We start from the raw sequence: 18,500 nt of genomic DNA, 5'->3' as shown, positions 1-18,500 counted from the left end.
TATGGAACTGGAAGACTGTGTTGAGCACGATAAGCTCGACATAGAAAGATGAATATTAAAAATTATTTTTATATTAGAAATGAAAATAAGTTGACTCAAACGTAGAATAGTAATTATTAGGTACTGGGAATGATGACAAGGATGGGGAGGAAGAATACAAGGAGAACAATTGGAATGACTAGTGCAAGATGCAAAGAATAGGGAACTTCCATAAGTCCCATTAATTTATGCAAATAATGAATGTTAAAAGTATCCAGGAATGAATCCCACCTATATTCCCTCAACTCATCATCATAATATGGGCAGGTCATGAGTTCAGGGATATCTGGGAAAAATACTAAGACCCAGTCAAAGGAGAAAGAACAGGGAGAAAGGAGTAAGGAAAGAGAAAAAAAACTGAGTCAGGATCAACTAGAAGGTTGTTGGAAGACTGCTTAATCTGAAGCTGAGAAGGAGTCTCCCTATTCTCATTAGGCTATACATCTAAGATGCCAACAAGCAAATTATTCAATTATTTATTCCTTGATTTGGAAATAAGAAGAGAGTAGAAATCAGGGCCTGAAACCAGACTGGAGTTCAACAGCCATTTGACAAACAAACAAACAAACAAAAATCAGATTGATGTGGATAGACAGGAGGAGAGGGGCCTTCTAGCTGGGTAAAGAAACAAATCACAGGCAGCAGCAATAGCGACAGCAGCAGCAGCTTGTTCAGCAGAAGGGCTATCAGCAGTGGAACCAAGGTGACCGGGTACAGGCAGGCCTTGCACCCGCTACCACTGACCTTCACTGGCCAGCCGGGCTGCAAGCAGCAGTGGATTTACAACGCCTCACACCTCACAGAAGCTACATCAGAACTCCTCCCACCAGTCAGTTATGAGAGTCTCTCCACCATCTTGGATCTCGGGCACCAGAGAAATCAGACAGACTGAGGTACGCAAATATAACCCAAGGCAAACATCGCAGGGGTCTAAGCCGGACAGGCATTGGCGTGCACCCAGGTCCTGGGCTGTTGGGGGGGAGGGGGGCCATCGGTATGCAAACCCGACCAGGAGGTTGATTGCCCTGCCCAGTGCACCATTTTGCCTACGGGATGCCAGAGAGTTCTAGCAGGCAAAGTCAGCTAAGAGTCATAGCCTGAGGCTAACATAGCGGGGGTCTAAGACAAACAGGCCTTGGACTGCCCCCAGGCCCTGGGCTGCTTAGTGGGCTATCAGTGTGCCAACCTGGCCAGGAAGATGTTAGCCTAGCAGACTCTCCCGGCACATTCAGGGAGCGCTTGCACACCACAATCCTGGCCACCTGACAGAACCAGTTAACAGTCACAGCCGGAGGGGAACTTTGCTCAGGCCTTAGCCTGCCAGGCTTTTGCCTAGACTCAGGGCTTCAGCAGCTAGGCTAGCCTTGTGTGCACCAACCCGGTTGGGAGACAGGCTGCCCAGCAGAGGGACCAGCACTCAGAAAAGGTCCCACAGCAGCATAGACCATCAGCACTCACTGAAGGAGCAAACAGGCACCGCCTGGTTCACACAGATAACCTGGGGCAAAGCACACTAGGGCTGCAAGGACACCCAAGAGGAGGGCAGCACATTAGCACTGTTCATGATGCTTCTAGGAGAACACAAAAAGGACATAATTGAATCTCTTAAAGAAATACAGGGGAACATGAATAAGCTAGAAACCCGTATAATGGAAACACAAAAATCACTTAAAGAAATTCAGGAGAATAAGGCTCAAGAGATAGAAGCCAATAAAGAACAAACACACACACACACACAAAAAAAAAAAACTTGAAGAAATGCAGGAGAAAGTGAGTCAAATAGCAGAAGTCATGAAAGAAGAAACACAAAAATCTCTTAAAGAATTACAGGAAAACACAAACAAGCAAGTGAAGGAGCTAAGCAAAACCATCCAGGATCTAAAATCAGAAGTAGAAACAACTAAGAAATCACAAAGGGAGACAACTTTGGAGATAGAAAACCTTGAGAAGAAATCAGGGGCCATAGATGCAAATATCAACAACAGAATACAAGAGATGGAAAAAAGAATCTCAAATGCGGAAGATACCATAGAAACCATTGAATCAACAGTGAAAGAAAATGCAAAATACAAAATGCTTGTATCCCAGAACATCCAGGAAATCCAGGACACAATGAGAAGACCAAACCTAAAAATTATAGGTATAGATGAGAGTGAAGATTTACAGCTGAAAGGGCCAGCAAATATCTTCAACAAAATTATGGAAGAAAACTTTCCCAACTTAAAGAGAGAGATGCCCGTGAATATACAAGAAGCCTACAGAACTCCAAACAGACTGGCCCTGAGCAGAAATACCTCTCATCACACAATAAGGCTGGAAGACAATTTTACAAGCCAATAGTCTCAGGAAACGAGCAGGAGTAGCCAATCTAATATCAGAAAATATTGACTTTCAACCCAAAGTCATCAAAAGACATACAGAAGGACACTTCTTGCTGGTCAAAGGAAAAATCCACCAAGAAGAACTTTGAATTCTGAACATCTATGTGCCAAATGCAAGGGCATCCTCATTCATAAAAGAAACTTTACTAAAGCTCAAAGCACACATTTCACCTAACACAATAATTGTGGGTGACTTCAACACTCCACTCTCCTCAATGGACCGATCAGGAAAACAGAAACTAAACAGTGACACAGTAAAACTAATTGAAACTTTGGGCCAATTGGATTTGACTGATATTTATAGAACATTTCACCCTAAAGCAAAAGAATATACCTTTTTCTCAGCACCTCATGGTACCTTCTCCAAAATCCACCATATAATTGGTCACAAGACAGACCTCAACAAATATAAAACGATCAAACTAATCCCATGCCTCCTATCAGATCACTATGTAGTAAGAGTGGTCTTCAATGGCAACAAAAACAACAGAAAGCCCACATACACATGGAGGCTGAACAATAATCTACTCAATGACACCTTGGCCAGAGAAGAAAGAAAGAAAGAAATTAGAGACTTTTTAGAATTTAATGAAAATGAAGGTACAACATACCCAAATCTTTGGGGCACAATGAAAGCAGTGCTAAGAGGAAAACTCATAGCTCTGAGTGCCTCCAAAAAGAAAATTGAGATTGCACATACTAGCAGCTTAATGACACACCTGAAAGCCCTGGAAAAAAAGAAGCCAATTCTCCCAGGAGGAGTAGGAGACAGGAAATCATCAAACTCAGGGCTAAAATCAGTCTAGTGGTAACAAAGAAAACCATACAAAGAATCAACGAATCCAGAAGCTGTTGTTTTGGGAAAATCAACAAGATAGATAGACCCTTAGCCAGACTGACCAAAGGGCAGAGAGAAAGTATCCAAATTAACAAAATTAGAAATGAAAAGGGGGATATAACAACAAAAACTGAGGAAATTCAAAAAATTATCAGATCTTACTACAAAAGCCTATACTCAACACAACTGGAGAATCTGGAGGAAATGGAGGATTTCCTAGACAGATATCAAATACCAAAATTAAATCAGGACCAAATATATCATCTAAACAGTCCCATAACCACTAAAGAAATAGAAGGGGTCATAGAAAGCCTTCCAACCAAAAAAAAAAAAAAAAAAAAAAAAAAGTACAGGACCAGATGGCTTCAGTGTAGAATCCTATCAGACCTTCAAAGAATACCTAACACCAATACTCTTCAAACTATTCCACAACACAGAAACAGAAGGAACACTACCCAATTCCTTCTATGAAGCCACAATTACGTTGATACCAAAACCACACAAAGATCCAACAAAGAAAGAGAACTTCTTATTCGGCAAAACCAGAACGGGGAAGTGGGAAGGGGTGGGTGGGAGGACAGGGGGAGAGAAGGGGGCTTAAGGGACTTTTGGGGAGTGGGGGGCTTGAAAAGGGGAAATCATTTGAAATGTAAATAAATTATATAGAAAAAAATTTAAAAAAAAGAAAGGGGAAATCATTTGAAATGTAAATAAAGAATATATACAATTTTTAAAAAATTTAAAAAAAGAAAGAAAAAAGAAAAAAAGAAAAAAAGAAAGAGAACTTCAGACTAATTTCCCTTATGAATATCTATGCAAAAATCCTCAATAAAATTCTTGCCAACCAAATCCAAGAACACATCAAAACGAGCATCCACCATGGTCAAATAGGCTTTATTCCAGGGATGCAGGGTTGGTTCAATATATGGAAATCTATCAATGCAATCCACTACATAAACAAACTCAAAGAAAAAAACCACATGGTCATTTCATTGGATGCTGAAAAATCATTTGACAAAATTCAGCATCCTTTCATGCTTAAAGTCTTGGAAAGAACAGGAATTCACGGCTATTATCTAAACATAGTAAAAGCAATATACAGCAAACCAGTAGCCAGCATCAAACTAAATGGAGAGAAACTTGAAGCAATCCCACTAAAATCAGGAATTAGACAGGGCTGCCCACTTTCTCCTTATCTTTTCAATATTGTACTTGAGGTACTAGCTCGGGCAATTAGACAATATAAGGAGGTCAAAGGGATACAAATTGGAAAGGAAGAAGTCAAACTATCATTATTTGTAGATGATATGATAGTCTACCTAAGTGACCCAAAAAAACTCCACTAGAGAACTCCTACAGCTGACAAACAACTTCAGCAAAGTGGCAGGTTATAAAATCAACTCAAGCAAATCAGTAGCCTTCCTATACTCAAAGGATAAGCAGGCTGAGAAAGAAATTAGGGAAATAACACCCTTCACAATAGCCACAATCAGTATAAAGTACCTTGGGGTGACTCTTACCAAACATGTGAAAGATCTGTATGACAAGAACTTCAAGACTCTAAAGAAGGAAATAGAAGAAGACCTCAAAAAACGGAAAAACCTCCCATGCTCATGGATCAGCAGGATTAATATAGTTAAAATGGCCATTTTGCCAAAAGCAATATACAGATTCAATGCAATACCAATCAAAATCCCAACTCAATTATTCACAGAGTTAGAAAGAGTAATTCTCAAATTCATCTGGAATAACAAAAAACTCAGGATAGCTACAACTATTCTCAACAACAAAAGAAATTCTGGGGGAATCAGTATCCCTGACCTCAAGCAATACTACTAAGCAATAGTTTTAAAAACTGCATGGTATTTGTACAGTGACAGGCAGGCAAATCAATGGAACAGGATTGAAGATCCAGAAATAAACTCACATACCTATGGCCACTTGATCCTCGTCAAAGGGCCTGAAAACATCCAATGAAAAAAAGATAGCCTTTTCAACAAATGGTGCTGGTTCAACTGGAGGTCAGCATGCAGAAGAATGCGGAATTGATCCATCCTTGTCTCCTTGTACTAAGCTCAACTCCAAATGCATCAAGGACCTCCACATAAAACCAGACACTCTGAAGCTAATAGAAAAGAAACTGGGGAAGACCCTTGAGGACATCGGTACAGGGGGGAAGTTCCTGAACAGAACACCAATAGCTCATGCGCTAAGATCAAGAATTGACAAATGGGACCTCATAAAATTATAAAGTTTCTGTAAAGCAAAGGACACCATCAAGAGGACAAATCGGCAACCAACAAATTGGGAAAAGATCTTCACCAACCCTACATCAGATAGAGGGCTAATATCCAATATATACAAAGAACTCAAGAAGTTAGAACCAGAAAACCAAATAATCCTATTAAAAAATGGGATACAGAGTTAAACAAAGAATTCTCACCTGAAGAACTTTGGATGGCAGAGAAAAAAATCTTAAAAAATGCTTAACTTCACTAGTCATTAGGGAAATGCAAATCAAAACAACCCTGAGATTTCACCTTACACCAGTCAGAATGGCTAAGATTAAAAATTCAGGAGACAGCAGGTGTTGGCGAGGATGTGGAGAAAGAGGAACACTCCTCCACTGCTGGTGAGGTTGCAAATTGGTAAAACCACTCTGGAAATCAGTCTGGCGGTTCCTCAGAAAACTGGGCATGCCATTTCAGAAAGATCCTGCTATACCACTCCTGGGCATATACCCAGAGGATTCCCTAGTAGTAAGGATATATGTTCCACTATGTTCATAGCATCCCTATTTATAATAGCCAGAAGCTGGAAAGAACCCAGGTATCTCTCAACAGAAGAATGGATCCAAAAAATGTGGTATATATACACAATGGAGTACTATTCAGCCATTAGAAAAAATGAATTCATGAAATTCTTAGGCAAATGGATGGAGCTGGAGAGCATCATACTAAGTGAGGTACCCAGTCTCAAAAGATCAATCATGGTATGCACTCACTAATAAGTGGATATTAGCCTGGAAAACTGGAATACCCAAAACATAATCCACACATCAAATGAGGTACAAGAAGAACGGAGGAGTGGCCCCTTGTTCTGGAAAGACTCAGTGTAGCAGTATAAGGCAAAACCAGAACAGGGAAGTAGGAAGGGTTGGGTGGGAGAACAGGGGGAGAGAAGGGGGCTTATGAGACTTTCAGGAGTGGGGGACCAGAAAAGGGGAAATCATTTGAAATGTAAATAAAATATATATCGAATAAAAAAAAAAGCACAACAGGAACAATTTGGAGATACACAGCACCTAAAACTAATGTTTGGAAAATTCTTCCCATTTGTGTCACACTGCAAAAAGAAAAACTGGATCTTTGCCATATCCTTTCTGGTGGAAAACATTAATTTGAATTTGGAATACATGTTCCCCAAAGCTCCTGTTTTGAGGGCTTGTTCCTCAGCTAGTTGTGTTATTGAGAGAGGTGGTAGAAACTTCAGGGGTACACTCTAATTGGAGTAGGGTGTGTTCTCAAAACATAGGCAGGAGAACCCTGGAGTAAGATGGTGATGTGATTCCTTCCGCCTCCCCTTCCTCCTCCTTCTGCTCCTGCCCTCTCTCTCATTCTTCCCCTCCTTCCCAGATACCATAAAGTGACCGACTATGTTCTACCAAACATTCTTCACCATGATGTTTACCTTCACATGGAAATGACGATGCTAAGTGACCATGAACTGAAACTAGGAACTGTCACAATCTCTCATTTTTGAGGTTGCTTATCCCAGGTATTTTGTTATAATGACAAAACTGACTAACCCAGAAGTTTCCCCAATTCCCTGTCTGTTTTATGTAGAGCAATACAAAATAGAATTTATTGTCAAGGTATATTTTTTACGAGTATTATTTTAGAGAGTGTGTTTGTGTGTGAAATCCTACATTTTATCAACTCTACTGTTTCTCTACTCTGTATGGTTTAATGATATTCTAAAATTATTATCATATACAAGGCAATTGGAGAATATATCAAAATAAAGGACAAAATGCTTGTGGTATGTTAGGCTTTTTAAATAAAAAATGTATTTACTTAGAAGCATTCAGAATGTCAACAAAACAGCCACAATTTTCTTTGCAGTTACAGAGTGGTATTAACAGAGTTCAGTTAACAGAACTACAGTTATCTTTGTATAAGCCACATCAGAGACAATTGAAGATAAAAAATGAAACCCAAAAATAAAGCCAAAAGAAAAAAAACAAAAACTAAATTACTGTCCCCATGTATAACTAATTTGTGCTGTGCACCAACAAGAACCTGCTTTAAATTTCCATGCCAATTTACAACCCCCAGACTGTACCAGGCAAGGTTAGTGGCTATTGAAAATGCCTCTAGGTCAGGGCTATTTAAAGACACATTTGGTAGTGTGTTAACTATACAAAAAAGGACAACGTAGAGTTTAAAAACAAATCTTACATAGCCGTACATTTCTTTTTTTTTTTTTCTTTAAACGGAGTGAGTCACATACAAGGGGGTTAAATGCTTTATAGACAAAAAAAAAAAAAAAAAAAAAAAAAAAAAACCTGTGGTAGAACCAACTTATTCATCATTTTCTTCTTCATCTTCGTCTTCCTCTTCTTCCTCCTCTTCCTCAACCTCTTCATCCTCCTCATCTTCCTCTTCCTTCTTTTTCTTGCTCTTCTCAGCCTTGACCACCCCCTTTTTCGCTGCATTAGGTTTTCCTTTAGCTCTGCAGGCAGCAATATCTTTCTCATACTTCTCCTTCAGCGCGGCAGCCCTTTTCTCGTAGGGCCGCTTGTCATCCTCAGCGGTGCTGTTCCACTTCTCTCCTAGTTTCTCTGCAACATCACCAATGGATAAGCCAGAGATGCTCGCCCTTGATTTTTGGGCAGTGCTCAGAACAGAACATAAAGAAGGCAGAAGTAGGTCTCTTGGGTGCATTGGGGTCCTTAGACTTATTTTTTGGTCTCCCCTTTGTGGCGGGGGCGGGGAGGGGAGAGTAGGTTTTCATTTCTCTTTCATAATGAGACTTGTCAGCCTTTGCCATATCTTCAATTTCCCCCTTTTCTTTAGCAGACATGGTCTTCCAACTCTCTGAGAACTTCTTGGAGAACTCTGAGAAGTTGACAGAAGCATCCAGGTGCTTCTTCTTGTGCTCCTCCCGGAGGTTTGCACAAAGAATGCATATGAGGACATTTTGCCTCGCAGCTTATTAGGATCTCCTTTGCCCATGTTTAGTTGATTTTCCTCTGCGAGGCAGGGTCATCCAGTGCCCGTCCGGCTCTCGCTTGCCCCGGTGCTGTCTCTGTGGAGCTCAATGTACTGCAATCAGTATGCTAGCTTTTTAATGCATAATTTGTTATGGTTACTTTTTGAGGGAATCATTCACTTTTGTGTCTACTTACCTATAGTTTTTCAATGAAGGTCACAAAAACTAAATTGACCCCTAGTTTACACATAGAGTTTATCAGACCCTCAATAGGACCACACAAGTTATGACAGTGTGGTTGGTGTACCAGATCTGTGTTCAGGGCAGAGATGAAAATGTGGTGCTTGCTACCAGAGACCACACCAGGGACACAGACACAGACAGGAAAGGCCAGAAGTGGTCATGGGACAACAGAGAGAGGACAGCTTACAGAACAGGTTCCCTCTTCAGTGATGGATAATAACTAAGTCTCTCCATTCCCACTCTGCCCCCAAAGAACAAAAATAAATATAGAAACAAACCCTCTTGAATTGCTTTAAATGTGGAAGTAGAGAAGCTTCTTTTGCCTCGCAAGGTTTTCACTGGTGGGAATTCAATGAGCTTCTGTTTGCTTGTTTTAACTTTGCAAAACAATCATTTGTCATTTAAGTAAGGTGGTCATATGTTCCTAATATTAAAGATGTTTTTCAGAAACTAAAAAAAAAAAAATCACTCTTTTAGGGCATTGTAATTGGGTGGTTGATTGTGAGGGTGGGTATAGAAAATAAAGAAGGGTGAAGATGGTGAGGACAGGCGTAGTTGGTGACTCTGTGTGTGTATGATGATGACAGGTACAGATCATGAGAGTAGGTGTGGGCCAAAACTTTATGGAGTACCAAGGAACACAAAGGCAGCCATACGGTGGCTAGGGGTACAGAAAATTTCTGAGAAATGTGCTTTTTATCACACTGATAATCTCTCAAAGCTTGTAAATAATATAGATTATATAACTTACAAAGAGTGATTATATGTGAAAATTAAGGTCACAATTGGAAAATAAAGCATTGTTTACAGAGTTCTTATATATACAAATTTGAAAACCAAAAGGTTTTGATTCTAGTAAAATTAAAATAAAAAGTTGCCTTAGATCAATAAGGTGAGAGATTGTTTTGAAAGAGGATTAGAAATTCAAGGTTGTGAATGTGTCCAAAAAATTAAAGCAAAGAGGGAAATATGAAAGAGGTACTAATAATATTCCCCCAGGTCCCACACATGCTGGGGCTAAACACAAAGATCGTACCTCCAACATGAAGACAGGGCTTCAAATGAGGGAGAGGGAGGCCACCCCACAGTCATAACTCTGACCCATAATTGTTCCTGTCTGAAAGAATTATAGGAATGGAAACGGAGAAGAGCCCTAGGAACAGAAGGTCCAGCAACAGGCTCAAAGTGGGATCCAGCTCAAGGGAGGCCCCAAGGCCTGACACTATTACTGAGACTATGGAGTGCTCACAAAAAGGGACCTAGCATGATAGCATTCCAGACAACCCAACAAGCAGCTGAAAGAGTCAGATGCAGATATTTGTACCCAACCAGTGGACAGAAGCAGCTGAGCCCTGCTGTTGAATTAGGGAAGGCTGAATGAAGCTGAGGGCGACCCTTAGGAGGACCAGAAGTCTCAATTAATCTGGACCCCCCAACTCTCAAACACTGGACTACCAAACAGGCAGCATACAGCAGTTGATATGAGGCCCCAGCACACATAGAATAAAGGACTGCTGGGTCTGTGTTCATTCAGAGATGATTCACCTAACCTCCAAGAGCCTGGAGGCCCCAGGGAGTTTAGAGGTCAGGTGGGGTGGGAATGGGGACATCCACTTGGAGACAGGGGATGGAGAGGAGGTATGGGATGTGGAACAGTCAGAGGATGGATAGGAGTTGGCAAGGTGGGGAATAAAATATGGAGTGTATAAAATAATTAATGAAAATATTTATAAAATTAAAAAACTGTAATTAGTGGTTAAAAATTGAAGAGGCTCTGACGCTTCACTTCAACACTGGCACACATTTACCTCCAAATAAATTACAGATGAAAATTATAAAAAAAAATAAATAAATCCAGATTATTCTAGTAGTTATGGTTAAAGAAAAGGGTCATCTTTGGGATACAGTTCCAAAGCTTCATATGTTCCAGAGATGTACATCTGCTAACTGAGATCTGATTGATAGTCCTCTGACAGTTCCAATGAAGAAGGTACAGCCTGAAAAAATTATTTTAGACATGATTGACTTCACCTTCATCTAATCATTTGGTCCAATAAAAAATGAAGAAAATCACAAGAGCCCATAGGTGAATGATGCAAATGTAATAGCACACCCATATCTAACAGTCTCTACAACTCATCAGGAGCCAGAGCCCCAAGATCGGAAGCCTACAGTGCATGGGTAGGCAGATGCCTATCCAGGAGGATTTGAAAATCTGCATTTATCCTCAAAGGCTTCACTGAACACTTGCCCAGTGTCTTAGTGCCTTGCTTCCTGCTTTCACCCAGGGTTCCATGAATCTCAGTGCAGCATGCCGGGCCATGCAGTCCACAGACTTTCAGACATCTGCCAGAAATTCTGCAAATGATTTTCACTTTATTGTCAAAAGCATTAACACCTCTCTTTGAGTTCTCATCTCCTCAAAGCCTTTCAAAATTGAAACTGATCATTGGAAAGCTTGAAATAGTTCAGCCTCCCTTTCAAATCCCAATACAATCTGAGCAGTAGAATCAGGCATTTGTCTCCTTGAAAGTTCAAACAACTTAGCAATGGTTCAGGATCGTCTCTTGATGGCTTCTGACTTAATATGTGGAATGCTCTTTGAGATCATTGCTTTTCTTTAGACTAAGGGATTCACAGTCAGTAAATTCTATGGAATTTTCTTCCTATTATCTCAAAAAAGAGCAATGTGGGAAATCTGTTAGGATAGTTTAGAAGGAGCAGTGTGAGTAATTACATTCCACTTTGGGAAAGGGTAGATTAGAGTCAACATAATCCTTCAAGTAATATTAAAGGAAACTAAAACATTACAGTGTGTTAATGAAGTGGTTTTCTCAGTCGAAGCTGTTGCACTGACCTCTCTAGAATTTATTTTCCTGCTTTTTCTCCAGTTCTATAATATGCAGCATTTTTCCTAATATTTGGCCCAGTTCCATTCTTTTAACAGACCCACTAAAACATTATACTATCTTCCATTTTCCTCCAATGTTACTTAAATCATTATCATTACCATAATCTACACATTCCAAAACAGAATATCATTACTGACATTACTTTCAAAATCTACCCTGATTACTTAGATTTCCAATATTGCTCGTCTTTGAGATAGTAGAAAAAGAAGATTTTTATTGACACAGAATCTATTGACTCTATAATATCACAGATTTCTTTTGAATCAAATATACTCCACTCTAAGTCTGGCAGAGAGTACAGCATTGGTAAGGAATTTAATATTTATCAAATGTAATATCTTCACCACTGTCATAATACCAAAGTTCTTGTAACCATAGCAACATACATTGCAGAGAGATGCATTTATTTAGGGGCAAACATTGTTATTTTTCACCTTTTGTTATTCTGCACTTTGTAGGTCATAGGTAGTACCATCTTTGCCTTAAAGCACACATCAACTTCAAAAGTTATATAGATTTCATATGACAAGCTACTGGAAATAGGCATTCTCCGAAGACCTTTATTTGTATTAACAAACATAGGCATAGATGCAGATTCTCTTGGATTAGTTCTAGATACAAACATTATTTTTTTTAATTTTCTATATTCTTTGTTTACATTCCAAATGATTTTCCCTTTCCTGGTTCCCCCTCCCCATAAGTCCCATAAGCCCTCTTCCCTTCGCCCGTTCTCCAATCAACCCCCTCCTACTTCTCTGTCCTGGTACTCTCCTACAATGCTGGATCAAGCCTTTCCATCACATAGGCATTTACAATTCTATAGTTCTTTATAAGAGTACTAGTTGTAGGTTGACTTAGCCACAGGATACGTAAGGACATGATATAGGTATCATATGTGAATTGGGGATAATAAATGCATCGATCTGTGTAATAATTTCTATACAATAATTTGTGAAATACTTCCAAAAGGTGTTTCAGACTAGACGAAAATCAATGCTTCACTTATACCTTTCCTAGAATAGTAGCCACAGATCATAGAATTGGCAGACTATTGACAATTAGCATGAAGTACATTTTCATCTAATAAAAACTAAGAAAACTACATGGAATAGGTGAAATTTGTTTTCACTAGACCAAAAGGAAAGCTACATGTGAATATGGGGGCTAGGAATAGAGAAAGTGGTAGAAGCAGGGCCATGGTTTTAAGAAACTCTGTCTTCTCTCTCTACTCTACCAAGCCCATTATTTCCCATTTATTATAAAACATACATTCATATGAAGTATGATAATTTTTAATGAATGTTAAAGTTTTTCTAGCCCAGGAGTTGTATCTTTTGCTCTGCCAATCATCTGTCCTGATGGACAGGCAGAGAGAACTCTGAACAAGACTTTAGAGAAAAGTGAAAGATAAATTTTTCAAATATGAGCCCTTTACCCTACTGTGAGCCCATTTCATTCTGGGCTAAGCATTTGAACACATTTCATTATAATTCTATAAGGCGACACAGTTTTCAGAGCAAAATAAAATTCCTCATTGCAAAGAGTCTCTTCAGCTGGCAGAGAAAGGCATGCATTGTTCAGTGCTTTAATTAAAGAGATATTGTTTCCAAGTCTTTTTTAAGCTGAAGAAAAGTGATTTGGGGCCAGTTTCAAAGTTATTCATTTATTACAAGCCAGAAGTTCATTATTTGTGGGAAATGTTCTGGAAAATTTCTGACTAAGATGAGAAGGGCCACTTCTCTACCGTTCCAAGTGTCAAACCAAAAAAAAGGTCTTTATCATTAAAGCTTTTGTCTGCAAAGATTAAAATTCTCACTGCTGTCTATGAAGGCATTACTCTTCTAGAATGTGGAACAACAGGACACACATTCAATTTTATCTCAATGCACTTAGTAATGTCTATTTTCTCGTTATGTTTTGAAAGGTGGGAGGGACAGAATGAGGAAAATAACTTGTTAAATATAGCCATCAATATATAGAAGATGAGTCCCCATGGTTTTCAGGCCCTAAACAAAGTTCTGGGGTTATGGTAATTAAAAAATGGTACAGATGCACAATTTAATAGGGTTTAATCAAATGAACCCAGAAACCTTACATTTTTCCTCAATAGATGTGTTAAACTAAGTATATCTGCTATGAATGAAAAATGTAGTGATATGAAACTGTTTGAGCAAATGTTTTCATCATTCATAAGGAGATGTTTAATTCAAGCATGAGAAATGACCAGGTCACCTAATACTTCTTTAGAAAAGAACCTTCATAAATGCCAAATTCTATAACAAACATATTTTCAAATATGTAGCAAAACTTCCAACTAAGTAAAAAAAAAAATTCTAAGGTCACCATTTGGGAGAGAAATGCAAACTGGAAACACAGAACGTGAGTGCTCTCTGATAGCTTCTTTGCCTTATAGACAAAGGGCTTTTGGATTCGTCAGCCAGAAATTAAACATTGGTCAATATAAAAGATGCTCTGCAGTTGTGTGACACCTTCCTTGCACAGTAAGAGGTAGGGAGGGAGCTCAAAAGTTCTTGGAGTTTATGCTCTCCTATAGCTTGAGTTCCAGAAGCTCAATCCAGAAGATATTGACAGAAATCATTTCCTTGTTGGTTGTACTACAACTAGGATATTGAAGTTAAAACAGGCAGTCGGAAAGGGATTAACATTTATGAAAGTATTAAACAATGTTTTTGGAATCTATAACCACAAAGGAAAGAGAAAAGACAAGACAGAGGGAATCACCCTGATCTGAGAGTTTTTCAAAGTTGAATGTTGTAGGAGAGAGTTTGGGTATGGAATAATAGTCGAAAGGACCTGGCAGAAAAGTATCATCTCCCTATAGCACTGGCAACCTCAAGACAAATGGTTTTATTTGTAAATGCTAAACAATACTATATCCTCTGCAAGCATGTAGTAGATGTGAGGGGCAGAACATTCCTGGTTCCAGTGTTAGCAGGGTAAAGATATAAAAAGACAGTATATAAAAAGTCTAGGCGGCGGCGGCAGCGGCAGCAGCGGCAGCAGTGGCTGCTCCAGCTGAAGGGCCATCAGCAGTGGAACCAAGGCGTCACAGGGACCAGTTAGGCCCTGCGCCCACGACCACTGACCTTCGCTGACCAGCCGGACAGCAAGCAGCTGCAGTTGTGCGGCGCCTTTCCTGCACGGAGGCCACTTCAGAACTCGGCCTCCCACCAGTCAGGAGAGGAGCATCCATCTTGGCTCCGTACTCCAGGAATCGGACAGACTGAGGTACACAAACATAATCCGAGGCCAACACTGCGGTGGTCTGAGCCCGACGGGCGTTGGCCTGCACCCAGGCCCTGGGCGGGTCGGGGGGCCATCGGGGGGCCAACCCAACCAGGAGGTTTTTTGCCCAGGCCTGCGAGCGCGCCGCCGCCATTTTGCCTGCAGGGCGACAGAGAGCTCAGGCGGGCAGACCTGTAACAGGCATAGCCTAAGGCTAACAAAGCGGGGGTCCAGGCCCCAAAAGGCACAGGACTGACCCCAAGAACTGGGCGGCTTGGTGGGCCATCTGTGAGTCAACCCGCCCAGGTGATTGTTAGCAAAGCAGACTCTCCCGGCGCTTTCAGGGAGCGCGGGCGCGCACGCCCGCCATCCTAGTCACCTGGCAAACCCAATTAACAGTCAAAGCCATAGGGGAACTTTGCTCAGACCTTGGCCTCCCAGGCTTTTGCCTGGACTCAGGGACTGGGCGGCCAGGCTAACCTTGTGTGCGACAGCCCGGTTGGCAGATCGGCTGCCCAGCAGAGTGAGCGGAACACAGGGGAGGTCACAGTAGCATACACCATCGGCACTCCCTGGGAGTGCACACGGGCTCCATCTGCTCCACAGACACAATCTGGGGCAAGGCCTCAGGCAGAAGCCCTTAGCTCTACTCTCTCCGCTTCCGGATCCAGATCAGTCTGGGCGGCAGCATTACATCTCCAAGTCCTGCAAGTGGCTAGCTGGGCTTCCGGGCGGCCAGCTGGGAGAAGTCAGGGTGCTCCAGTGAATCCAGCGGGCCCCAGCGGGAGCCTTCGGGTACCTGCTTTGGGATCTGAACAGCCTGGGCAGCAGCACACTGTCTACAAGCAGTGCAGGAGGTAAGCTGTGCACCAGAGGCCAACTGGGAAGGGGCAGCTTGCACTGGTGAGTCCAGCACTGACAAGATAAACTAACACCAGTGAGATCTAGATGGCAAAAGGCAAACGCAGGAACATCACTAACAGAAATCAAGGCAATATGGCAACATCTGAACCCAATTCTCCTCTACCAACATGTCCTGGATACCCCATCACACCAGTAAAACAAGATTTGGATTTAAAATCACTGGTCATGATGCTGGTACAGGAACACATGAAGGTCATACATAAAGAAATTCAGGAGACAATGGATCAAAAGTTAGAAGCCCTTGCAAGGGAAACACAAAAATCATTGAAAGAAATCCAGGAGAATACAAAAGCCAACAAGGAGGAAATGCAAAAAACACTTAAAGAAATACAGGAGAACTTTGCTCAACAGGCTGAGGTCATGAAAGACGAAACACAAAAATCTCTTAAAGAAATACAGGAGAACTTTGGTCAACAGGCTGAGTTCATGAAAGAGAAAACACAAAAATCTCTTAAAGAATTAGAGGAAAACACAAACATGCAAGTGAAGGAGCTAAGCAAAACCATCCAGGATCTAAAATCAGAAGTAGAAACAACTAAGAAAACTCAAAGGGAGACAACTTTGGAGATAGAAAGCCTTGGGAAGAAATCAGGGGACAGAGATACAAATATCAACAACAGAATACAAGAAATAGAAGAAAGAATCTCAGATGCTGAAGATTCCATAGAAACCATGGACTCAACAGTTAAAGAAAATGCAAAATGCAAAAAGCTTGTAACCCAAAATATCCAGGAAATCCAGGACACAATGAGAAGACCAAACCTAAGGATTATAGGCATAGAGGAGAGTGAAGATTTACAACTTAAAGGGCCAGCAAATATCTTCAATAAAATTATGGAAGAAAACTTCCCTAACCTAAAGAGAGAGATGCCCATGAATATACAAGAAGCCTACAGAACTCCAAACAGACTGGACCAGAACAGAAATACTTCCCGTCACATAATAATCAAAACACCAAATGTTCTAAACAAAGAAAGAATACTAAAGGCAGTAAGAGAAAAAGGCCAAGTAACATATAAAGGAAGACCTATCAGAATCACAGCAGACTTTTCACCTGAGACTATGAAGGCTAGAAGGTCCTGGGCAGATCTCATGCAGACTCTAAGAGAACACAAATGCCAACCAAAACTACTATATCCAGCAAAACTCTCAATCACCATAGATGGAGAAACTAAGATATTTCATGACAAAACCAAGTTTACCCAATATCTATCCACAAACCCGGCCCTAAAAAGGATAATAGGAGGACAACACCAATACAAGGAGGGAAACTTCACCCTGGAAAAAGCAAGATAGTAACCTTTCATCAAACCCAAAAGAAGTTAAGCATTAAAATTTAAAAAATAACGTCAAAAATGATAGGAAGTAACAATCACTATTCCTTAATATCTCTTAACATCAATGGACTTAATGCCCCAATAAAAAGACACAGACTAACTGAATGGATATGTAAACAGGACCCTACATTTTGCTGCTTACAGGAAACACACCTCAGGGTCAAAGACAAACACTACCTTAGAGTAAAAGGCTGGAAGACAATTTTACAAGCAAATGGTCTCAGGAAACAAGCTGGAGTAGCCATTTTAATATCAGATAAAATTGACTTTCAACCCAAAGTCATCAAAAGAGACCCTGAGGGACACTTCTTGCTGGTCAAAGGAAAAATACAAAAAGAAGAACTGTCAATCCTGAACATCTATGCCCCAAATGCAAGGGCACCCTCTTTTGTAAAAGAAACTTTATTAAAACTAAAAGCACACATTGCACCTAACACAATAATTGTGGGTGACTTCAACACTGCACTTTCCTCAATGGACCGATCAGGAAAACAGAAACTAAACAGGGACACAATGAAACTAATTGAAGCTTTGGACCAATTAGATTTAACAGATATATATAGAACATTCTATCCTAAAACAAAAGAATATACCTTTTTCTCAGCACCTCATGGTACCTTCTCCAAAATCGACCATATAATTGGTCACAAGACAGACCTCAACAAATATAAGAGGATCGAACTAATCCCATGCCTCCTATCTGATCACTATGGAGTAAAAGTGGTCTTCAATAGCAACAGAAACAACAGAAAGCCCACATACACGTGGAAACTGAACAATACTCTACTCAATGATACCTTGGTCAAGGAAGAAATAAAGAAAGAAATTAAAGACTTTTTAGAACACAATGAAAATGAAAACACAACATACCCAAATCTATGGGACACAATGAAAGCAGTGCTAAGAGGAAAACTCATAGCCCTGAGTGCCTCCAAAAAGAAAATGGAGAGAGCATACATTACCAGCTTAATGACACACCTGAAAGCCCTGGAACAAAAAGAAGCTATTTCGCCCAGGAGGAGTAGAAGGCAGGAAATCATCAAACTCAGGGCCGAAATCAATCAAGTAGAAACAAAGAGAACCATACAAAAAATCAACAATACGAGGAGCTGGTTCTTTGAGAAAATCAACAAGATAGATAAACCCTTAGCCAGAATGACCAAAGGGCACAGAGAAAGTATCCAAATTAACAAACTTAGAAATGAAAAGGGAGATATAACAACGGAAACTGAGGAAATCCAAGAAATCATCAGATCCTACTACAAGAGCCTATACTCAACACAACTGGAGAATCTGGAGGAAATGGACAATTTCCTTGACAGATACCAAATACCAAAATTAAATCAGGACCAACTAGACCATCTAA

At 40.4% G+C, this 18,500-nt stretch overlaps 1 pseudogene; it reads right to left on the bottom strand.

The window, feature by feature from the left end:
• Nucleotides 1-7,841: 7,841 nt before the first annotated feature.
• On the bottom strand, nucleotides 7,842-8,505 carry LOC127681991 (high mobility group protein B1-like; annotated as a pseudogene).
• Between the last annotated feature and the right edge of the window lie 9,995 nt (nucleotides 8,506-18,500).

The sequence above is a fragment of the Apodemus sylvaticus genome, chromosome 1 (genome assembly GCF_947179515.1).
Source record: "Apodemus sylvaticus chromosome 1, mApoSyl1.1, whole genome shotgun sequence".
NCBI lineage: Eukaryota > Metazoa > Chordata > Mammalia > Rodentia > Muridae > Apodemus > Apodemus sylvaticus.
Note: the sequence above shows the minus strand (reverse complement) of the source record. Positions and strands in the feature narration are given on the sequence as shown.